Source organism: Odocoileus virginianus, chromosome 7 (genome assembly GCF_023699985.2).
Source record: "Odocoileus virginianus isolate 20LAN1187 ecotype Illinois chromosome 7, Ovbor_1.2, whole genome shotgun sequence".
NCBI lineage: Eukaryota > Metazoa > Chordata > Mammalia > Artiodactyla > Cervidae > Odocoileus > Odocoileus virginianus.
Genome location: NC_069680.1, coordinates 29,309,333 through 29,331,750, shown reverse-complemented (window position 1 = coordinate 29,331,750; position 22,418 = coordinate 29,309,333). Strand labels below are relative to the sequence as shown.

The window sequence follows — 22,418 nt, the reverse complement described above, 5'->3', positions numbered from 1 at the left end:
AGCAGAGAGACACAAGCCGGCTTCCTTTCTCCCTGCGAGCTCGGGTTTAGCTATCGGCAGCTCCCAGGCTGGCTTTCCAGCCCAGAGACCCCCTTCCCTGAAGAGGATTCCAGCTGTGAGTTCATGAGCTCTAATCCCGGCCACCAACCCAAACTGTGGCCCTGGAGATGAGAGAGATTGGTGGGCTGGGCCTCGGCGTTTCCAAACCCCCCAGGCACCACCCTCACTTCTGAGAGACAATCTGCTGCCTCGGACTGGCTTTAAAGGAGGGTGACCTGCTCCTGGCACCCCTCCCACGGCTGTTCTGTGGGCCTGCTCTTTTTTCTTTCACTGGAATTAATTTCAATGTTGTGTTAGTTTCAGATCTCAGCAAAGTGATTCAGTTATATATACATACATATGTACATGCATATACATACTGTTTTTCAGATTCTTCTACCTTATGGATTCTTAGAAGATACTGATTATAATTCCCTGTGCTATATGGCAAATCCTTTTTGTTTACCTATTGTATATATAGTAGTGTGCATATATTAATCCCAAACTCCTAATCTATCCCTCCCCACTTCCCCTTTGGAAACCATAAGTTTGTTTTCTATCTATGAGTCTGCTTCTGTTTTGTAAATGAGTTCACTTGTATCACTCTTTTAGATTCTACATATCAGTGACATCATATGGTATCTGTCTTTCTCTTTCTGCCTTACTTCATTTAGTATAAAAACCGCGAAGTCCATCCACAGTGCTGCAAATGGCATGTCATCCTTTTCCATGGCTGAATGAAACAAGTGTCCGTGGCTCAGTCGCGTCCGACTCTTCTCTTTGCAACCCCATGGACTGTAGCCCGCCAGGTTCCTCTGTCCATGGGATTCTCCAGGCAAGAAGACTGGAGTGGGTAGCCATTCCCTTTTCCAGAGGACCTTCCTGACCCAGGGACTGAACCCAGGTCTCTTGCACTGCAGGCTTCTATCCTGTCTGAGGCACTAGGGATGCCACAGAACTAAAAATGAACGGCTACAAAACTTACAACCTTCCTTTGTTTTACCTCGCTCTTAGCAGCAGCTAACAACCCCATTGCAGCTTCCAGTTCATCTTTCTTTGCTCATCAAGGATTTCTGATTCACTTTGACAAATTTAATTGACAAATGCTGTTATAAATATCAAATTACTCTTCATGTAATTGTCTGCTTTATAATGACTAAATGTCACCATTAAATTCTAAATCCACTTTGTTTATTAAAAAAAATTTATGCAACAGGGAATTCCAAGAAACAATTCAACTTGTCTTTGTTCAGAAGTGAGAGAATCAAAAACTAGAAATCATCATGTTTTCCTTCCACGCCTCTGGTGCTGTCTGAGATGCTTCCACAAGCACTCCAACGACGCTAATATATTAGTATTATTAAATCCATGGTGGTGGCTTAGTCACTAAGTCATGTCCAAGTCTAGCAACCCCAAGCCACCGGGCTCCTCTGCCCATGGGGTTTCCCAGGCAAGAATACTGGAGTGAGTAGCCATTCCCTTCTCCAGCGGATCTTCCTGACCCAGGGATTGAATCCAGGTCTCCTGCACTGCAGGCAGATTCTTTCCCAACTGAGCCACTGGGGAAGTGGCTGCCCACTTTGGTAAATGTGTATATTAGTCACTCAGTCGTGTCCGACTCTTTGCGACTCCACAGACTGTAGCCCACCAGGCTTTTCCGTCCATGGGATTCTCCAGGCCAGAATACTGGAGAGGATTGCCGTTCCCTTCTCCAGAGGACCTTCCCGACCCAGGGATCGAACCCTGGTCTCCAGCATTGCAGGCAGATTGTTTACCATCTGAAAAGTGTTACTTGGTAAATAATCCATACCAATAAACTCCAAAGTTTCTCAGGCCTCCCCTAGCCCTGCACAGGTACCCACCCGGCGTCCTCTCTCTACCCCTCAAAGCTCTGGGACGCTGGTGGCTGCACCAGCCCATTTTGCAGACAGAAAAAGCCTCGACTAACTTGCTGGAGATCACACAGCTGGAGCAGGAGCCAGGATCCACACTTGGCTGCCGGCCTCAGAGAACCTCCCTCCCTGCTCTGCCCAGCCAGCCGCGGACATCCATCTCATGTGGAAGAGATTGGATTTGATGTAGGAGATTGTTGAAATTAGCCACACTCCTTTCCTTTTCAAGTCAAGTCAAGTCGCTCAGACGTGTCCGACTCTTTGCAACCCCATGGACTGTAGCCTACCAGGCTCCTCCATCCTTGGGATTTTCCAGGCAAGAGTACTGGAGTGGGTTGCCATTTCCTTCTCCAGGGTATCTTCCCAACCCAGGGATCAAACCCGAGTGCCCTGAATTACAAGCAGACGCTTTACCATCTGAGCCACCAGGAAAGCCACCTTTCTCTTTAATCTCCAGAAAAAAATCTTTATTTAGGGCTTCCCTGGTAGCTCAGTTGGTAAAGAATCCACCTGCAATGCAGAAGACCCCGGTTCAATTCCTGGGTCAGGAAGATCTGCTGGATAGGTTACCCACTCCGGTATACTGGGGCTTCCCTTGTGGCTAAGCTGGTAAAGAATCCACCTGCAATGCAGAAGACCCCGGTTCAGTTCCTGGGTCAGGAAGATCTGCTGGATAGGTTACCCACTCCAGTGTACTGGGGCCTCCCTTGTGGCTAAGCTGGTAAAGAAGCCACCTGCAATGCAGGAGACCTGGGTTCGACCTTTATTTATGATGGGCTTTGTATGAAGTCGCTTCAGTCGTGTCCGACTCTTTGCAACCCTATGGACTGTAGCCCGCCAGGCTCCTCTGTCCACGGAATTCTCCAGACAAGAATACTGGAGTGGGTAGCCATTCCCTTCTCCAGGGGGGTCTTCCTGGCCCAGGGATCAAACCCAGGTCTCTTGCACTGCAGGCAGATTCTTTACTGTCTGAGTCACCGGGGAAGCCCCACCCATGCATGGGGCAACATTAATTCAAACCCATTTCCAGCGGCTGGAAAAGAGAAAGATGGACATTGATCCTCCAAGTTGTCTCATCTAGAAGAGGAGAAGATAGGAAACCCATTCTAACAGCGTGTGTTTCCATGGGTGTAAAGAAAGAAAAAGGAACACAACCCAAGTAGGTGGCAAGGAGAGCAAAATAGAAGTCCTGCTCATCAGTGGAGAGGAAGAGAAAAAAGACAGAATTCAAGAAATAATGTTGAGAAACTGTTAGAAAAAAATACATATATCCTAAGGCAGACTGTGTAAAACTTGTCTGACAAAAAATCTGAAGCTTTTATTATGCACGTCCCACTGCCTGCCCTGCCCTGGTCCCATCCCTTGGACCTGCCCCACCTGTCAAGCAAGAAGGGACTGATGGAGCCAAAGATGGACGTGTGACACGGAGCCAGTCCAGCCGTTGGCTGTCCCCTGGGCAGCCGGACTCCAGGAAGAGCTAGGCTAGTCGCATCCCATCTCTAAAGACACAGGGAGCTTTGAGCGTGCTCTAGCTGAAAGGTCATAGTGTGGGGACATGGCCTGGCCACCATGTTGGGTCACCAGCAGGGTGAGAAGGCAGACAGAGCCGCCTGGGACAGGAGGATGGGGCATCATCAGGAGACCACCGAGCCGGTGACGCCAGAGGGCTACGAGACAGAAGAGAAGTCAGTGGGTTCCGACGCTTGGCTCCCAGCCCCGGGTCAAAGGAGGCCCGGGTGCCCCTCTCCCCCTTCTCCTTTGGCGACACTGCCTCCTTGCAGCAGACTCCAAGCTCACCTGTCCTAACTCAAGCCGATGCTGTCACGTGCAATCAAAAGTCTTAATTAGAACAAATCATTTTTTTAAAAAGTCAAAAATGGAAAGCCCCACAAAAGAAAAATGGACAAAAGACATGAACAAGCCGTTCATAAAAGAACACAGCCAACCAATGAATGCATGAAACCATGTCCACCCTCGCTTGTAACCCAGGAAATGTGGCAGATTTGGAAGCTCATAATAACTGAAACTTGGATCTAACCAGCCCATCCTAAAGAAGATCAGTCCTGAGTGTTCATTGGAAGGACTGATGCTGAAGCTGAAACTCCAGTACTCTGGCCACCTCATGCGAAGAGTTGACTCACTGGAAAAGACCCTGAAGCTGGGAGGGATTAGGGGCAAGAGGAAAAGGGGACGACAGAAGATGAGATGGCTGGATGGCATCACCGACTTGATGGACATGAGTTAGAGTAAACTCTGGGAGTTGGTGGTGGACAGGGAGGCCTGGCGTGCTGCGATTCATGGGGTCGAAAAGAGTCGGACACGACTGAGTGACTGAACTAACTAATAACTGAAAAAGCATCATTCATTTGCGGTGGAAATACAATTGACTATCCCTTTTTAAAGGGCAATAAGCAATCACCAGCATCTTCAAATTCTTCATATCCTTTGAGCCACCGAATTGCCTTCTGAGAATTTATTCAAAGGGAATTCTAAATCAACTCAAAATTGATTCGATTCATGAGCCAATCCCAGGCCAAGGAAACACAAAGATGTAAATACTGAATAAGGATGATTATTGTATTGTTGCTTGTGAGAGCAAAGATTCAGAAACAACATAAATGTTCAGCAATAGGGAATTGGGAAGATCAATTATGGATGGTTAGATAGAGGGGGGGCTAATATGAACCATTAAAATAACGTTTGACAAAAGCATTAAATGGACTGAACAAAGATGTTATTTTTTAAGCTAAAGATATATATGTTGTTCAGTCTCTCAGTCATGTCCTACTCTTTGCAACCCCATGGACTGCAGCACACCAGGCTCCTCTGTCCTCCACTATCTCCTGCAGTTTGCTCAGATTCATGTCCACTAAGTCACTGATGCTGTCTAACGATCTCATCCTCTGCCGTCCCCTTCTCCTTTTGCCTTCAATCTTTCCCAGCATTGGGGTCTTTCCCAATGAGTCAGCTCTTTGCATCAGGTGGCTAAAGGATTGGAGCTACAGCATCAGTCCTTCCAATGAAAATTCAGGGTTGATTTCCTTTAAGATTGACTGGGTTGATCTCTTTGCTGTCCAAGGGACTCTCAAGCATCTTCTCTAGTACCACAATTTGAAAGCATCATATATCACTTACCAAAATAGAAAATTCCCAAGGGGAGACAGGCTGGATGAGCTCAGTTTTGGACTTGCCGAGACAGTCGAGTGGACGGGACTGGAGTTGAGGACACACAGCTCAGAGACGTTGAGCATCACCAGCTCACCACTGGTTGTAGAAGCCACGGAGCAGGTGAGATCATCCAGGGGATCAGAGAGCAGAGCGAATGGAACCCCAGACAACAGCACCATGCAAAGTCTCAAGTGACAGGAAGAAACTCCAGAGAGTTGAGAGGAAATGGACAAGGAGAGAAAAAGGCAAGAGGGTAGTGTTCCAGAAGGCAAAGCCAAGGGGAGATTCTGGGGGAAATGAGTGGGGATTGAAGAACCAGGTTGGGGGAGCTTGGGAATGAACAGGGTACCATGTAGTGATGCTTGTGTTGGAGCTGGGTACCAGCCATCAGACCTCATGCTGCCCAGCCTGATCATCCTGACAGACGGGGGACAAGTACATCAATCTCAGCATTTTCCCTGTCACACAGTTGGGATGTTTAGTTGTTTTGTTGGGTTTTCTTGCTTATATCTCCCCCAACCAATAAGGTTTATCCCAACTATCCTAATATATACACTAGCCCCGCCCCCTCCATCCTGGTGCTCTTGACCTGGCTGGACTCAACTTTTCCTTCTTCCTATAAAACCATCGCCTTCTAACACGTCCTCCAGCTGTCTTATCACAGTCATTCATCTGAGCACTGTGCTGGCTACAGGAGGAAATCATCCTTTGACCATTTTGTTTACAGACGTATTCTAAGCACTTAGTACAAGGCTGGTACCTAGTGGATATACAATAAACATTTGTTGCAAAAATAGTTCTAATGGAAGTAAAGCCCACAGAGTCAGGACTCTTAAGGATTGGTTGGGAGGAGGGCCCATTACCTTTAAACTTCTCATTAGAAAAACTCTTTGAAAAAGCTGTAAGGACCATTTCTATATCCCCTTAGCAGATACTGCTGAGAACAAACGTCTGTCTTACAGGCTGTTGCTGCCTGTCCTCTGTCCAGAAGACACTTGGCTTTGAGGTGTGCATGTCTGTGAAGCCCTCGTGGGGACAAGGTGGAGAGTCCCCCCGACAGCACCCACCGTGTCACCGCTGTAAGGGGGGAACAGGGCTGAGAACTGCACTCAGCTCGGCTCAGCAGTCCTGACACCAGCATGGTGTAGACAGATCACCCATCGCCCTCCACCGCACTCCCATTATCTCTCGAGATTGAAACCAGTTCTCTGAATTTTTTTTAATAGAACACAAAAACTGTTCTTTATCAAGATATAGCCAGGCAGCCATGTGCTTTTTATAAAAACTGATTACAGAGACCAGATGAAAGAAGTTGATGAGGTCAAAATGCATTTCAAACTCCCTCTGTTTTCCAGGATGGGGAAATGTTTTCTATTATATTCATTAAAAGTTCACCACCACCTGATAAAAATCTTGAGAAAGGGCATGCGTGTTGCTAAATTAACTCTAAAAGGGGACAACTTGAAGTAAAATAAATCTGAGTTAAACACGAGCTCGGGTTACCTGCCCCAGACTCCCAGAAAGGGGTGGTTCTAAGGGAAAGCTGGAAAGGAGCTCATCTAGCCAGCAAGAGGAGTACCCTACGGACTAGCGGGGCCTGGAGGTCTTTCCACAATTATAATAATTGTAACACGTTCATTCCGTGTACTATTTTACAAGCCGTAATGGCCTTCCACGTTGTCTTATTAATTGTAAAGCCCTCAGAGATTTTTAAGCCCTGAATGGTCTATTTTCATCATTCTATGTTAGTCACTCACTTATCCATTCAACAAACACCAGCTCAGGTTTAGGCCTCTGCTCCACAATAGACAGACAAAAACAGTCATGGAACGCTGTCTATTGTGGACCGAGGAGCACAGATCATTAAGCAAAACCCGAAAATATAAAGTAAAACCATCCAGGACGTCCACTGGAGGTAGCAACTGCTAACATTTGGGCAAAGATGCCTTCCAATTACAGAAGGTAAAGGGATGGTTACAAAATTCAATACTCTGCATCACATGATGGTTCTATTTTTCCACAGACTCTGTTTCATCAAACATTCGTCTGCAAGATCCTGTCCAATGGCTAGATTTCTGAAACCTGGGTTCGATCCCTGGGTTGGGAAGATCCCCTGGAGAAGGGAAAGGCTACCCACTCCAGTGTTTTGGCCTGGAGAATCCCATGATGTATAATGTAGTCCATGGGATTGCAAAGAGTCGGACATGGGTGAGTGACTTTCACGTTCACCTTCACGTTCACGTTCACACCTGAAACGGTTCTGTCCCTCAGTCTGTTAAGGAATGTGTCTTTTCAGACTATCACAGTCTTGAACCCTTTGATAGGATCTGGAGACTCTGAGAGCAGAAAAGCCTGAGGACTTCACAGACTTTTCAGGAAGGACAGGAATTAACTATCCCAGCTGACAACAAAAAGAGAAAAAAGATTCATTCCTGTAGAAAGTCATGTGGAATGTCCCAGAGGCATGACAGAGTGTTGGAGAAAAATCTCTGGTAGAGGTTTTGGGGAGGATTTTGACCTAGAGTTGAGTAGGTGGGGAAGATAGTCAAGGCAGAGAAAAGTAAGAAATTCTAGGAGATAGAGTATTGTTTCTGTCCTCTTCTACTTCTCTCTCTTTCTGGAAACCCTAGACAGTTCCACGCCTCCAGACTCCTGAGCCTTTTCTGCTTCTGTCTCCTCAAGCTGAAATGCCCCCCACCCCCATCTATACATGTCAGACTCCAGTGTTTCCCACCCTGCAACGCCCTGAGCCCCCTCTGACCTTTGTCCTAGGGCACCCAATCACAAATCAAAATAACCCACATAATTTCCATCCGGAAGAAACAAGTCAACCCAAGCAGAAACACATGAGAGAAAGTATGCAAAGTGCACCAAAAATAATGTATTAAGAAAACTAATGAATCCCCAGAGAGTGAATACAGAAATTTAAAGAATCACAAGCTTAAATACTCCTGGCCAAGATAAATGTTCTTTCATCATAACTCCAAGGGTTAATGAAAGAAACCACTTGCAGGAGCATTTCTGAGTCTACAACGGTTGCTCTCAAAGAGAAATTTCACCCAACACAGCTAAGACTTAAAACCCACTTATTTTCCTGCAGTAGAAAGAAACTTGGAAGAAAGATGAAGAAGTAACTCTTGGAAAAATTCCCCAAGAGATTCCAGCATGGCGCCTGCCATCCACAGAGAGAACGACGACTCCGCCATAGAAAAAAATGAGCTGTAAAAGCATGCTTAGTAATCCAGTAAGCTAGATCTGAGATCTTCCAATAGCTTAATGGTACAGAAGCACTTCCCTGCTACCTATCCGTCAGCTGAAAGGAAACTCAGAATGTCTTGCTGCCAAATGAGCTAGAAAGGAAACAACAAAGGAACAAATGCAATGCAGCTGTGCAAACAACGGAAGGCTGTTGTTCTTCAGTCCCTCAGTCACGTCTGACTCTGCAACGCCATGGACTGCAGCACGCCAGGCTTCCCTGTCCCTCCCCATCTCCCGGAGTTTGCCCAAACTCATGTCCACTGAGTCAGTGATGCCATCCAACCATCTCATCCTCTGTCGCCCCCTTCTCCTCCAGCCCTCCTCCTGCAGATTCTTTACTATCTGAGCCACCAAGGAAGCCCCACAGAATACTAGTAAGTCATAAAAATGGAAAGAAGGAATGGGTGTCATTAGAGATTATCAAACTAAGTGAAGTGAGTCAGAAAGGTAAATACTATATGATGTCATTCATATATGAACCTAAACTATGACATAAATGAACACACCCACAAGAGAAACAGACTCACAGACAGAAAACAGGCTTGTGGTCGCCAAACGGGAGGGAGTTGGGGGGAGTGGAGCGGGAATCTGGGGTTAGCAGATGTAAGCTTTTATGTATAGAACGGATGAGCAGCAAGGTCCCACTGCATAACACAGAGAACTATATTCAATATGCTTTGACAAATGATAACAGTAAAGAATATAATAAAATGATTTATGTATGTATAACTGAATCACTTTGCCATACAGAAGTAATTAATAAATTGTAAGTTGATTGTGAAAGTGAAAGTCGCTCAGTCGTGTCCAGCTCTTTGCAACCCCAAGGACTATACAGTCCATGGAATTCTCCAGACCAGAATACTGGCGTGGGTAGCTGTTCCCTTCTCCAGGGGATCTTCCCAGCCCAGGGGATGAACCCAGGTCTCCCACATTACAGGCGGATTCTTTACCAGCTGAGCCACAAGAGAACCCCCAAGTTAATTGTACTTCAATAAAAACTAAAAATAAAGTGGATATCAGACTTTTAGCTGAAAAAATTAAAATTAGAAAATTGTAAAAGAAGGAAATTCTGGCACAGGCTACAGCATAGATGAACCTTGAAAACATCACGCTAGGTAACATAAGCTAACATAAAAGAACAAATGTTTTATGATTTCGCCCATACGGAGTGCTTAGAGGAGACAGGTTCATACAGACAGAAAGCAGAATGGGGTGCCATGGGTGGGAGAGAGGAATGGAAGTTAGTGTTGGATGGGTGGAGGGTTTAAGTTGGGAGGATGAAAAAGCTATGGAGAGGGAGGGGTGGTGATGTTCGCACAAATGTGAATGTGCCACTAATGTCGCTTTAAAATGACTGAAATGGCAACGTTTACGCTATGTGTGTTTTACCTTGATAAGAAATTCACCTACTCCCACACACTGAGGGAGGAGGCATTGTTGGCTACTGCCAAATCTCCAGAGAACAAAGAACCTCAGTGTTCGAAGCGCTGAGGGTGGACGCGCCTCACAAGAATTGATGTGGAGCTTGAGAGAAGCCTTGGGTCAAGCAAGGAGGACGCAGAAAGAAAACCATCCAGGAGAGGGTGAGGTAAGAGCCCAGTGACCGCCTGCCACGCCAGTTCTTCTCAAAAGCATTCTTGAAATAAGAATTTTTGGGTAGTTTGGATTTTGTTTTTTCCAGAGAAATCCTCACAGACATGAGTCCTCTTGGGAGTCCTAACGGGTCTGACATGTTTTCTGACTGAAGCGTGGCACCGTACCAGTCACCTTGCAATGAGAGGTTCTGAACAATGAAGGGAAAAGCCAGACCGACACTCTGTGGACATCATTCTAAAATGTATTGGTCATTTATTCCATGACATAGCAAACAGAACCCATAGGTTATTACTCAACCTTTTCTTCAAAACTCGGGGTCACCATTGTGCCATAGAAATGTGAATACACAGTACAGGACATCTGACAGACTTGGACCCCTCTCTAGCCTAATCTGTAGGTGCATAGTTTGAGGGGTTTTTAATTTTAATTGTATGGGCTGGGGAAAAACAGCTTGTAATTTGCATTCTTGAAAATGATTTGACATTACCACTTACCCTCTTTATATAACACAAAAGGAGTGGATCTAAAGGAAATCTATAGCATGAAATGTTTGTATTGGAGAATTTAAAAGGGTCTCAGGTTATTAATTTAACCCTTAATTTTAAAATAAACTAAAAAAAATGATGAGCAAAATAAATCCAAACAAGCAGAGGAAGGGAATAATAAAATAAAAATACTAAAAATAAGAATATAAATAAGTAAAACTGTAAATAGGAAAAAGTCAAAGAAGCAAAAGGGTTTTTTTTTTAAGATCAATAGAAATGATAATTTTCAAACCTGATCCCAAAAGAGATAGAGAGAGAAGATTCAAATTATTAACACTGTGAATGAAAGAGAAGATATTACTATAGGCAGAGTTGGCAATATTGAAAAGATAATGAATGAAAACTAAGAATAATTCTATTCACAAAAACTCAACAATTTAAATGGAATGACTCAATTCACAAAAACTACAAACTGCCAAAATGTACCCAAGATGAAATAGAAAAGCTGAATAGTTCTATGAATTTAAATAATTTGAATTTTTGTCATTTAAAACTTTACTCACAAGAACTCTCCAAACACAGATGGTTTCACTGGTAATCTCGGTCAAACATTTAAAGAAGGAATAAAACCAATTCTGCAGAATCCCTGAAAATAGAAGACAAGAGAATGATCCTCGACACATTTTTATAAGGTCATCTGCCTCGAGAACTGAACCAAAGACAACACAAGAAAACAAAACTACAAACTAATATCCATTACAAACATAGAAGCAAACATCATCAACAAAATATCATCAAATCAAATCCAGCAAGATGTAAAACAAATAACATGCCAAGTGGAGTTTATCTTGGTTAGTCACTCAGATCATATAGTCATACAGTCAGTTAATCACTGTAGGCTCCTCTGTCCGTGGGATTCTCCAGGCAAGAACACTGGAGTGGGTTGCCACTCCCTTCTCCAGGGATCTTCCCGACCCAGGAATTGGACCCAGGTCTCCTGGACTGCAAGCAGACTCTTTACCATCTGAGCCAGCAGGGGAGCCCAGTTACTAACCAAGCATAGACAAGAGAAGTTACTAACGTACGCAGCATCCTGGATGACTCTTAAGGGCACTTTGCTGAGTGAAAGAAGCCGATCTCAAAAAGTCACCTACTGCTTGACTCCATCCACTTGCCTTTTAGAGAAGGACACAACTGATGCGATGGAGAACAGGTTCATGGTTTCCAGGATTGAGAGAGGAAGAGGTGAGACTTCTGGAATTGCAGGGAGCAGCTTCTGAGGTTAATGGAACTATTCTGAATCCTGAATGTGGTGGTAGTTACAGGAATCTGTACAATGTGTTAAAGTTCATAAGTGTATATACACAAAAAATCAATTTTATTGTAAGCTAATTTGGAAACGTTTTAATCAAAGCATAACAAGGATTTCTTTCTACAAAATGAATGGTCGGCTCAGCTCTTGAAACCATCTCTAGTTCAATTGCCTCCTGGCTCAAGCCATTCTTCCTTTCACTCATTTTCTGTGTCCTTTCTAACTTATTAAAATTCTGATATTATTTTATGTTAGCCTCCATAACTATCCTTGGCCAGCACCACTACCATTTAACAGCCTAGGTACAACAGTAATCTTACTTAATATTTTTGTCAAAATCTGCACTCTGACCAGCCTTCTAAATTAACTTGTTTAATAGTTTGCCCAAATGAAAATGTTTACATTTACGTATCCCACTATAAACAGGAGGCGCTGAGGACATAAATGCACCTCAGGTATCTGGTTGTTCAGATTCCTGACTTGCATCATTCTGGATACTTGCTTTCAGTTGTTATGTAACTGAGGTCTTGCTATATGCACTGATTTTTAAACCCAGGTATAATTCTCAGGACTTTGTAAAATGTGTATAATGAACATCCTTTCTTATGAAACCATTACTATCAAATGTTACATTCTAAAGATCTTTCTTACATCCATAATTTAAAAAAGTCAGTGGACCAACAGATACTCGGGTAAAGATACTCAGAGTACCTGTTTACCCATACACTAGATATTAACTAGCCTATAACACAGAGCAAGAGCCCAAATAGGTGCCTGAAATGGAGTGACAGTTGTTAAACCCCTGCTAAAACTTCCATTAACAGCCACATCTTCTTTTATTCCTTCTTTAAAACTTCAGCACAGATGTAACCCAAGAGGGCATTTTTTCTAATTTCACTGTCTGTTGGCAGCCTTCGCCACGAACACTCCGCACAAGTGTGCATTGTATATTCAAGGGCAATTAAGTTGCTAATAGTCAGCTATTTCCAAAGTCGCCTGCTGCAGACAATGATATATGATAGCGCACCCGATGCCAGAAATGGAACTGGAAAAAAGAAAGCTATGTTCTTCCTTAACTCTTGTTAATGAAATATCCCAGCGCACCTGAAATGAAAAGCGCTCCAGGTTGAACCTCACTGTACAGGAAGGCATTGCCATGTGAACTGGCTTATTACGCACACGGGAAAAGAGAAGAGGCCAATGTGTGTTTTTTTCCCGACTTAGTCGTACCAAATATTCTGCCTCTTGCCTTGCAAATTCCTTCTAAAACACTTAAGCCAGATAAGATGCTCTCCTACCCCAGATAGAAATGTTTTAGCTCATTAAGCCCTTTCTTCCAGAATACTAATTCTGGTCTTGACTGGTGCTTTATTACAGATAAGAGAATAATTCAAAATTAAAAGACGTGAAATGGAGCTCTTCTAAGCAATCACTTACACCATTTGAGGGGAAAAAAATAGGCTTATCAAACACAATTTTTAATAATAAAATGGACGCAAACATTTGCTCAAAGTTCCGATAGCCTGATTTCACCTCATTTCGGAACAGAGCTGAATATGTGATGCAAAGTAGCTGTGCAGATTCTCAGCGCTGCTCTCTTGGCAGCGAAGTTTTTCCAGAGTTCCCGGCTCTGGTCCGGGCTGGATGGCCCTCCTCCCGACTCTGGGGCGCCCCCTGCTGGCCCTCAAGTGCATCGCCCGGCTGTCTGACCCCACGTCCAGGGTGACAGAGACGTCCCTGCGGGACTTGGCTCAGATGCTTGAAGTCAGTACTGTTCAAGTGGAACTTTCTATTCCTTTCGGCTCTTAAGACTAATCTGCTGTGAACATGTGTCCTTAGACACGCATACGGCGTTCCAATGAGGACAGTGAGATAGACCAACAGAAGCAAAAACGCCACCCATGGCTGGCAAGGATGTGAAAGGTTACAACTTGTTTCCAGCGCCCCCTCTTCACTGCCCTCTGCCCCCCCATCCCGCCCCCGCAGCCTCCGCCTGTCTCCATCAAGCTCATTCCCTAAAGCCCTGGACATCGCATTCCATTCATACCGCAGGCAAAAGGGGTCCACTTTCAGGAAATCTGGCATTTTACACCAGCAGTGGAAATGTGGGACAAAAGCTTTTTTCCTACCAAGACATTTCCAGAAACTTCTCACTTATGGAGCGGGTCCTCCCGTGAGCCCACCTCCAGCAGCTGAACGGCATTGACTGGGGGGAGCCCTCTGTCTCTCCCAAAGCCAGCCCCTATCAACAGGGCAGACCACAAGGGACCAGCACTTGGCCTGCAGCAGAAACGTGGCCTGTGGAGCAGATTTCTTTTGTCCTCCGATATTATGCAAATAAGCAAATCAAATTAAGTACCTGAGATTTTTTTTTAATTAAGGGTTTTGATTAGACACGATCTGTTGTCGGCAGAAGAAGAAATTTGATTCCAAAACCCCAGATACCTCGGCTCTTCTGCAGTCTTCACTCGGAACAAATCTCCCAGAATTGCAGGGAGCTTGTCTTTTGATTTTCAGGTGGGCGGGCTCCTGGGACAAGAGGGAGAACTGGGCCTGGGGATGGCAGAGGGAGAAAGAGAAGCCGTGTGACTTATTTAAGAGTCGAACTCGGCTGCTCAGCTACTCTCAGATTTTACTGTGCAGCCCGGTAGAAAACAACAAGCCACAGCCCAGAGTCCTGCAGAAGAGGCTCCTGAACCGGAACTTGACCTTGGAAGCCCCTAAGCCTCGACTTAGACCAGAGGCCGGATCTCCTGGAACTGAAGAACGTGGTAGCTGGACGGTCTTGGAGACCACTGTGTGTGGCCCGTTCATCAGGACCCCCACGGGAAGGGGTTCACTCCTGTAGGAGCAGGCAAGCGGAGGCACCCTGGCCTCAGGGAGATTTGTAGGGAGGTCTTTGGGTTCTTCCACGAGGTAGCCAAGAGCATTCTTCCCAAAAACAAAAGCTGGCTTTCATCCTGAATGTGCAAGGCACCTTCCCTCATCACGGCATTTGATTTTCACAAAACTCTTTGAGGCAGGCACAGGACTCTTAAATTCATGCCCACTCTAGAGAGGAAGAAAGTGAGGTCTAAGTGGTAGGTATCAGGGTCAGGAAGTAAGAAGCTTGGATTTAAACCCAGTGCTGGAACTTGGCCTGGCACAGGTAGGTATGTGCTAAGTGTTGTTGAATGAGTGAGTGAGTGAATGAACATGATATGGGAGAGATTGAGGTTAAGAACACAGAGTTTGAGATAACAACTATGAAAGTAGATAATTCCAAGGTGAAATCCCATAACACAGGAGAAAGACAAGGAAAATCTGGGATCTAGGCATGGGTTTTGTCCAGCCAGACACATGACCTTAGACCAGTCACTGCTGCCTAGTCCTCTTTTCTTGCAGTAACTGGAGCTGTACGTTGGGCAGTCTTAGCTGGAACCTGGCATCCTAGATTTTGTCCAAGTAAGTCCCATGAAACCCTTCTCAGAAGGCCAGAGGGAGCTAAGCACGTATTACCGTTAATAAAAACGGCATCCCCAGGAAATGCCAAGTCAGAGCCAAGACAGTCCAGGGTCAGGTTGTCATTTGGAAGAAGACTTGGCTGATCAGGTGCAGAGCTCAGTTAAGTTCCCGCTGAGCTAGGAAGTGGTTTCCTCACCCTGTTTCCCCACCTCCACCCCCTGTAGTAGAATCTTGGACATCAAAGTGTCATTCAGAAAGGACATCCATTGACACCGCTTCATTCTTTACTTGATTGAAACATACAAATTCAAATGGCAAAGAATAATCATGGAAAGTATGAAAAGATGTTCAAGTTAATAATCAATTAAAGATAAAATAATGAGATACCATTTTTAACCACCAACCTGATAACTATCAAAAAAAACCAATAAAGCTCATACTGATTAGACTATAGGGACAACGAGATGCTTTTTATATGGTTAGTGGAAATACAAAATTGCACAGTCTCTTGAGATGGTAATTAGGCAACAACGGACAGAAGCCACTACTACATCAACGTCTTTGACCAAACAACTGGAGAGGAAGTGAAAGTGTTAGTCACTAAGTCATGTCCGACCCTTTGCGACCCCATGGACTGTAGCCCACCAGGCTCCTCTGTCCTTGGAATTCTCCAGGCAAGAATACTGGAGAGGGTTGCATGCCCTTCTTCAAGGGATCTTCCTGACCCAGAGATTGAACCTGGGTCTCCTTCACTGCAAGCAGATTCTTTATTGTCTGAGCCACCAGGGAAATCATAAAGAAATAATGGAGCCAGGACATCCATTTCAGTATTGTTTATAATATTCATAGTAAAAGGTAGAAACGAACTCAGTATTCAACAATAGGAGTACAGATAAATACATATAATAAAATATTATGACTTTTAAAGATATATATTATAGTTTATAACTATATATTATAATGTATATTACAGATATTAAATTATATATTATATTTTAATTTGTTTACACAAAAATAATACTAAATATTATTATACAAACAAAACACACTACCAAATAGCATGAATGGAAAGTTACCTAGACAGACAGTCTATAAATTCTATTAATTATAGCATTAACTGCTAACAGGCGTCCTCTCCAGGTGATATGATGCCAAGTGACTTTCACTTCTTCTTTACATTTTCAGTTTCTGATAATTTTAATAGTATGTGTCATTTTCATAACCACCAGATTATGCCATTTGCAGCAATGTGGATGGACCTAGAGATTACCATACTAAGTGAAGCAAGACAGAGAAAGACAAAAAGCATATGATCCCACTTGTATGTGGAGTCTAACAAATGATACAAAATGAGCTTACTTACAAAGTAGAAACAGACTTCAAACATAAATGTGTGGTTATGAAATGTGGGGGAGAAGGGATAAATTAGGAGTTTGGAATTAGCCTATGCACAATGCTATATACAAAACAGATGCATCAACAAGGACCTACTGTACCGCGCAAGGCGGCTGCTGCATGCTCAGTCGCGTCCTGCTCTTTGCAGCTCCATGGACTGTAGCCCATCAGGCCCCTCTGCCCACGGGATTTTTCATGCAAGAATACTGGAGTGGGGTGCCGTTTCCTCCTTGGGGATCTTCCTGACCCAGGGATCAAAACTGTGTTTCCTGTGTCTCCTGCATTGGCAGATGGATTCTTTACCAGTGAGCCACCTGGGAAACCCATAGCACTCAATATTCCATACTAACCAGTATGGGAGAAAAAATCTGAAAAATGCTGGTTATATGTATATGTATCACTGAATCACTTTTACGGTATACCTGAAACTAAACAGCATTGTAAGTCAGCTATACTCCAATATAAAACAAAAATTAAATTAAAAAGATAAATAATTTAAAAAGAGAAAAGACAAATGGCCATGTATAATTTTCATAACCACCAAATAATCAAACCAATGATACTGTTTTAAATGTTTTAGAAATTTTAATAGTGCAAGCATAGCTGCTATCTAGAAAGTGAATATATCCTGCTTTTAAATTACCAGAATTCATTTTTTTTTAACTAACAAAGGAATTTTTATTGTTATGGCAAAAAGGGAAAAGAAAGAGTAAGACAAAATATATAAATATTATATATTATATATATTCTATGAATGTTATATATATTAGAATGAAACAACAACACAAAGAGACATAGACGTAAGCTCTTCATAAATTGGAAATCCAAGATAAGATAATAGGAACAGCACATCTGACGGCCCCACAGCTGACCTGGTGGAGGATCTCATCCAGTGGCAGTAACTTGGGCTGTGTGTCCACTGTAGGAAAGTCAGAGCAATGGATCTCAGTACAGAGGATACAGACACAGAGCCAGGAACTTATGGAAATTCAGAAAAAGGAAAGAAAAAATTAATTTAGACCCTTAACTATTCTGCACCAAAATAAATTCCATAGGTGTCAAAGAGTGAAATATGAAAAGTGTATCCTTCAGTTATCAAAAGAAAACACAAATATTTGTACAGTCTTGGAGTGGAGAATGTCTTTTAAAATTATAATGCCATCTTATAAAAGATGGACAGATTTTGCTATAAAAAATTAAGAAATTAAGTTTTGATATAAGAAAACACACTTTAAGCAAAAATAAACAACAAAATATTAAAAATATAGTATATTACCAGTATATAAAAATATATATTCATAATATACCTGACAAACAATGGTTTTATGCTGAAAATATGAAAAGCTCCTGCATATCCATAGGAACAGGTATGAGTAAAAAATTACCAAATGGCCAATAAAGATGAAAAGAAAAAGTTGAAAAAATGCAAATGTGAATGATGAGATGACATTTTTAGCCACTCAGACTGATAGCAGGAAACAGGCTAAAGTCTATTTGATCACTGTTTTCAGAAAAACACATCTGAGTCCCAGTGCAGCTTTGTGACATGTGCTGCAGATTACAGAGAATCTCACGATGTTCATTTAAGCCCATCACTTACCTGCAGCAAGCATACCCCAGGTTCCTCTATGAAGTGGGGAGCAGAGCAGAGTTCCCACCAGGGTGCCACACATGAAAGTATTAGCTTCCTGCTGCTGCTGTAACAAGTTACCACAAACTTGGTGGCTCCCAGCAATGCAGGTTTGTCATCCTGCAGTTCTGAGGTCCGAGAAAATGGTCATGTATGGATGTGAGAGCTGGACCATAAAGAAGGCTGAGCGCCAAAGAATTGCTGATTTCCAACTTTGGGGCTGTAGAAGACTCTTGACAGTCTGTTGGACAACAAGGAGATCCAACCAGTCCATCCTAAAGGAAATCAGTCCTGAATATTCATTGGAAGGACTGATGCTGAAGCTGAAGCTCCAATACTTTGGCCACCTGATGCAAAGAGCCGAGTCATCAGAAAAGACCCTGATGCTAGGAAAGACTGAAGGCAGGAAAAGGGGGCAACAGAACATGAGATGGTTGGATGGCATCATCAACTCAATGGACATGAATCTGAGCAAACTTTGGGAGATGATAAAGGCAGGGGAAGCCTGGGGTGCTGCAGTCCATGGGGTCACAAAGACTCAGAATGACTTAGCAACTGCAGAACAGCAGCTTCTGAGGTCTGAAGTCCAGAAGCAGCCTCGCTGGGTTCCAATCTAAGGGAGACTCTGCTTCCCTGTCTTCTGCAGCCTCCAGGGAGGCTGCATTCCTTGGCCCCTCCTCCATCCTCAAAGCCAGCAGTGGAGCCTTGGGATAATCTTTCTGTCTCAGAATCATGGATGTAATCACCCCTGCAAAGTCCCTTTTATGATGTCAGGTGACATCCTCACGGTTTTTGAGGATTAGGATGTGGACATTCTGGAAGGGCGTTGTCCTGTCCAACATACTGAACCAAACAGTCCATGCATGAAAAGCATCCAACTCAGAGCTTGGCAAACAACACTCAGGGCACGCAAAAGGCATATTATCAAACTTCCCTGGTGGCCCGGCAGTTAAGACTCTGTGCTTCCAAGGCAGTAGGCTCAGGTTTGATCCATGCTGCATGATCTAGGCTCCCACATCCTGTGTGGCACTGCTAAAAACTCTTTCTCAATTTTTAGGTTGTATTATTATGAGTTATTGATAACCATAGAAATGTGTGATATCTGGATATGATATGGATATGAAATGTTTGATATCCATATGTATCTGGAGCTGATACGGATGGGGATAGAAGCACCCTTAAACACAACTGGAGGAGGAGAATAAATCAGAGGATCAATTAACATGAACACAGTTCTGAGCAGGCTCTGAGTCCTTGAACTGAGCCTACAGAAATTGCTGGACACATCAGCTCAGTGTAACATATATGACTATTCTTTGCAGCCCTGTTTATAATAGCAAAAAAATATTTATAAATACATCCTAGGATATCCATGTCCTGGAATATAGTACAGTCATCTGAAATTATTCTTATTTATTATTAGATGTCTAATAATAAAATGAGTTTGAGCAAACTCCAGGAGTCAGTGGAGGACAGGGAAGCCTGGCGTGCTGCAGTTCATGAGGTCACAAAAAGTAGGACACAACTCAGCAACTGAGCAACAACAACAATTATTAGACGTCTGATTCTTAACGTAAAAACTGTTCACTATACACTAATGAAAAGATGGATTTCAAAAGAGCGACAACTCCTTGGGTTCCGTTTTTATAAAACAGATACACACGCTACCATGTGTGTCTGTAAACAACAAGCTCGCGGCAACTGCATGCAGAGCATTCCCAGTGGATTCCAGGTGGCTCTGACCGTGATCTCCTGCTGAGGGCTCTGAATCGCCTTGCATGGTGGACAGGTACCCCTGGTTTTGCAGAAGATGGCTTTCCCTTCTCAGAAACCATCAGTAGCATCACAGAGGGAGAAACACCAGGGTCTGAGAGCCCAGAGGTTTACTAGCTTTGTACTCCTTCCATTTTCCTGCAACTTACTCTCTGCACATATGGAATATTTCTATATCAGAAGATAATATGAAAATTTAAAAGATCGAGATACAGCCCATTATTCCTCTAGGAATCTGACCACAGTTGACCTCTGGCTTCATGAGAGTAGAAGCCTCAGTACCCCCTCACCTGGCACAGGGCCGAGCAAAGCGGGCAGTCAGACACCCTGGCTTCTTTCCACCTACTCAAGGTCCTCTCACGCTCACATGCACACCTGGTGCCTCCTGGGCTAGCTCCCACCTCCCCTGCCAGCGCTCCATTTAAATGTTGCCTCTGATCCAGCAGACTGATCCTAGCTGTCACATGTCACCTCTGTTTTCAAGCCAGCAGTCAGTGTGGGTGATAAGAGATTATTCCCATGGGGAAACGCTAGGAAATGGTTTAAAATGGGAGTATTTCCCTGCTCGGGGGGCAAGGGAGCTGGGGTACTTGTACACCTCCTCCTGAAGTCCTTGGTCAATTCGGGACGAGGCATCACTTCCTCCATCATTTCCTCAGGCGTCACACTTCAAGTGTGCACACCTGCTGTAGCCGGTAGGCCTTCCCACAGGCGGGGGAGGAGGCAGGGAGAGAAGAGCCCCCAGATAGAGCTGGGTACCAGTAACCGCAAGGTGGGCACCCCAAAGGTCCAAGGGATGCACATGAGGCGCTGCTACAATAGCAGTGACAAATTCATCACGACATGGGGACCTGCGCAGGCGTGGCGAAATGCCAGTCGGCCTCCCTGGGAACCCCTGGTAGCTCCGTGGAAAAGAGTCTCAATGCAGTGCAGGAGGCCAGCTGCAATGCAGGAGACGCAGGTTTGATTCCCTGGGTCAAGAAGGTCCCCTGGAGCAGGGAACAGCTACCCACTCCAGTATGCTTGCCTGGAGAATCCCATGGACAGAGGAGCCTGGAGTGCTATAGTCCAAGAGGTCACGAGAGTGGGTCACCACTTAGCAATTAAACCACCAGCACGAGCTGCCCTCTCTAAGCTATGAACTATATAGGGGCTTTGCCTCACCATCCTACAGCTGTGTCTCCAAGGGCCTCACACTGATACACAAAGAGACATTCGACTCTTGTCAAGAATGAATGACTATCCACATAAGCTCTTGTCTAAACAGTACATCATACCAAGCAGACAAAATGCCAGAATTCACTACTCTATATACAATAGATAACCAAGGACTACTGTATAGCACACAGAACAACGCTCAATATCTTATAATAACCCACAGCAGAAAAGAATCTAATATATATATGGCTTAGGTTATAGCTATAATCTTCCTAGCTCAGTCAGTAAAAAATCTGCCTGCAATACACGAGACCTGGGTTCGATTCCTGGGTTGGGAAGATCCCCTCGAGAAGGAAATGGCAATCCATTCCAGTATTCTTGCCTGGAAAATCCCATGGACAGAGGAGCCTGGCGAGCTCCAGTCCATGGGATTGCAAGAGTCAGACAGGACTTAGCGACTAAACTACCACCACTATATATATATATATATATATATATATATATATATATCCAACTCAATGAACATGAGTTTGAGCAAACTCCAGGAGATAGTGAAGAACAGGGAAGCCTGGCATGTTGCAGTCCTTGGGGTCACAAAGAGTTGGACACGACTTAGCAACTGAACAGCAATAACACACACACATATATATAACATATCTATATATTATATATATAAATCACTTTTCTGTATACCTGAAACTAACACAGACTTGTAAATCAACTATATTTCAGTTTTTAAAATTTACTGCAGTAATTCAGAAAAGACTCAAAGTTATTGTTCAACTTGAATTATCACCCGTGACCCACTAAGACATCTCAATGCTTACCTTCTCATTAATGCTGCGGTTTTGTCCAACTCAGATGGCAAGTTTCATTCCTAGAGTTTAAAATACAGGAGGAGACTTGCCAATGAAGATTCCAAGATAATCCCACCCAGCAAGTGCTGGCCAACTACAGTCTGCAGGCCATGAGCTAAGAATAGATTTTACATTTTTAAATGATAGGGGGAGAAAGAGGAAGAAGAAGCTATTTCACCTCACCTAAAAATTGTGTGCAATTCAAACCGTAACGCCTGTTAATGAGTTTTGACTGGAACACAGCCTTGCCATTTGTGTGTGAAGTATGTATGGCTGCGGTGGGGCCATCTCAGCAAAGCGGAGTGGCTGGGACAGGAGCTACAGGAAAAACCTACACTACTTGGTTTTAAACCTCAACGAGCTTAAACTCTGGACCTTTACACCGGGCAGACGATGCAGCTCTGAGGTGCT

At 43.9% G+C, this 22,418-nt stretch overlaps 1 long non-coding RNA gene across 1 annotated transcript in view; it reads right to left on the bottom strand.

Moving 5' to 3' along the window:
• The window catches only part of LOC139035997 (uncharacterized), a 41,602-nt gene extending 19,432 nt beyond the window's left edge, over positions 1-22,170 (bottom strand). Inside the window, exons 1-2 of the long non-coding RNA XR_011488672.1 lie at positions 21,978-22,170; positions 11,002-11,084 (exon numbers count right to left, since the gene is read on the bottom strand). This is a non-coding gene — a long non-coding RNA (uncharacterized lncRNA). The remainder of the gene's footprint in view (positions 1-11,001; positions 11,085-21,977) is intronic.
• Positions 22,171-22,418: the final 248 nt, after the last annotated feature.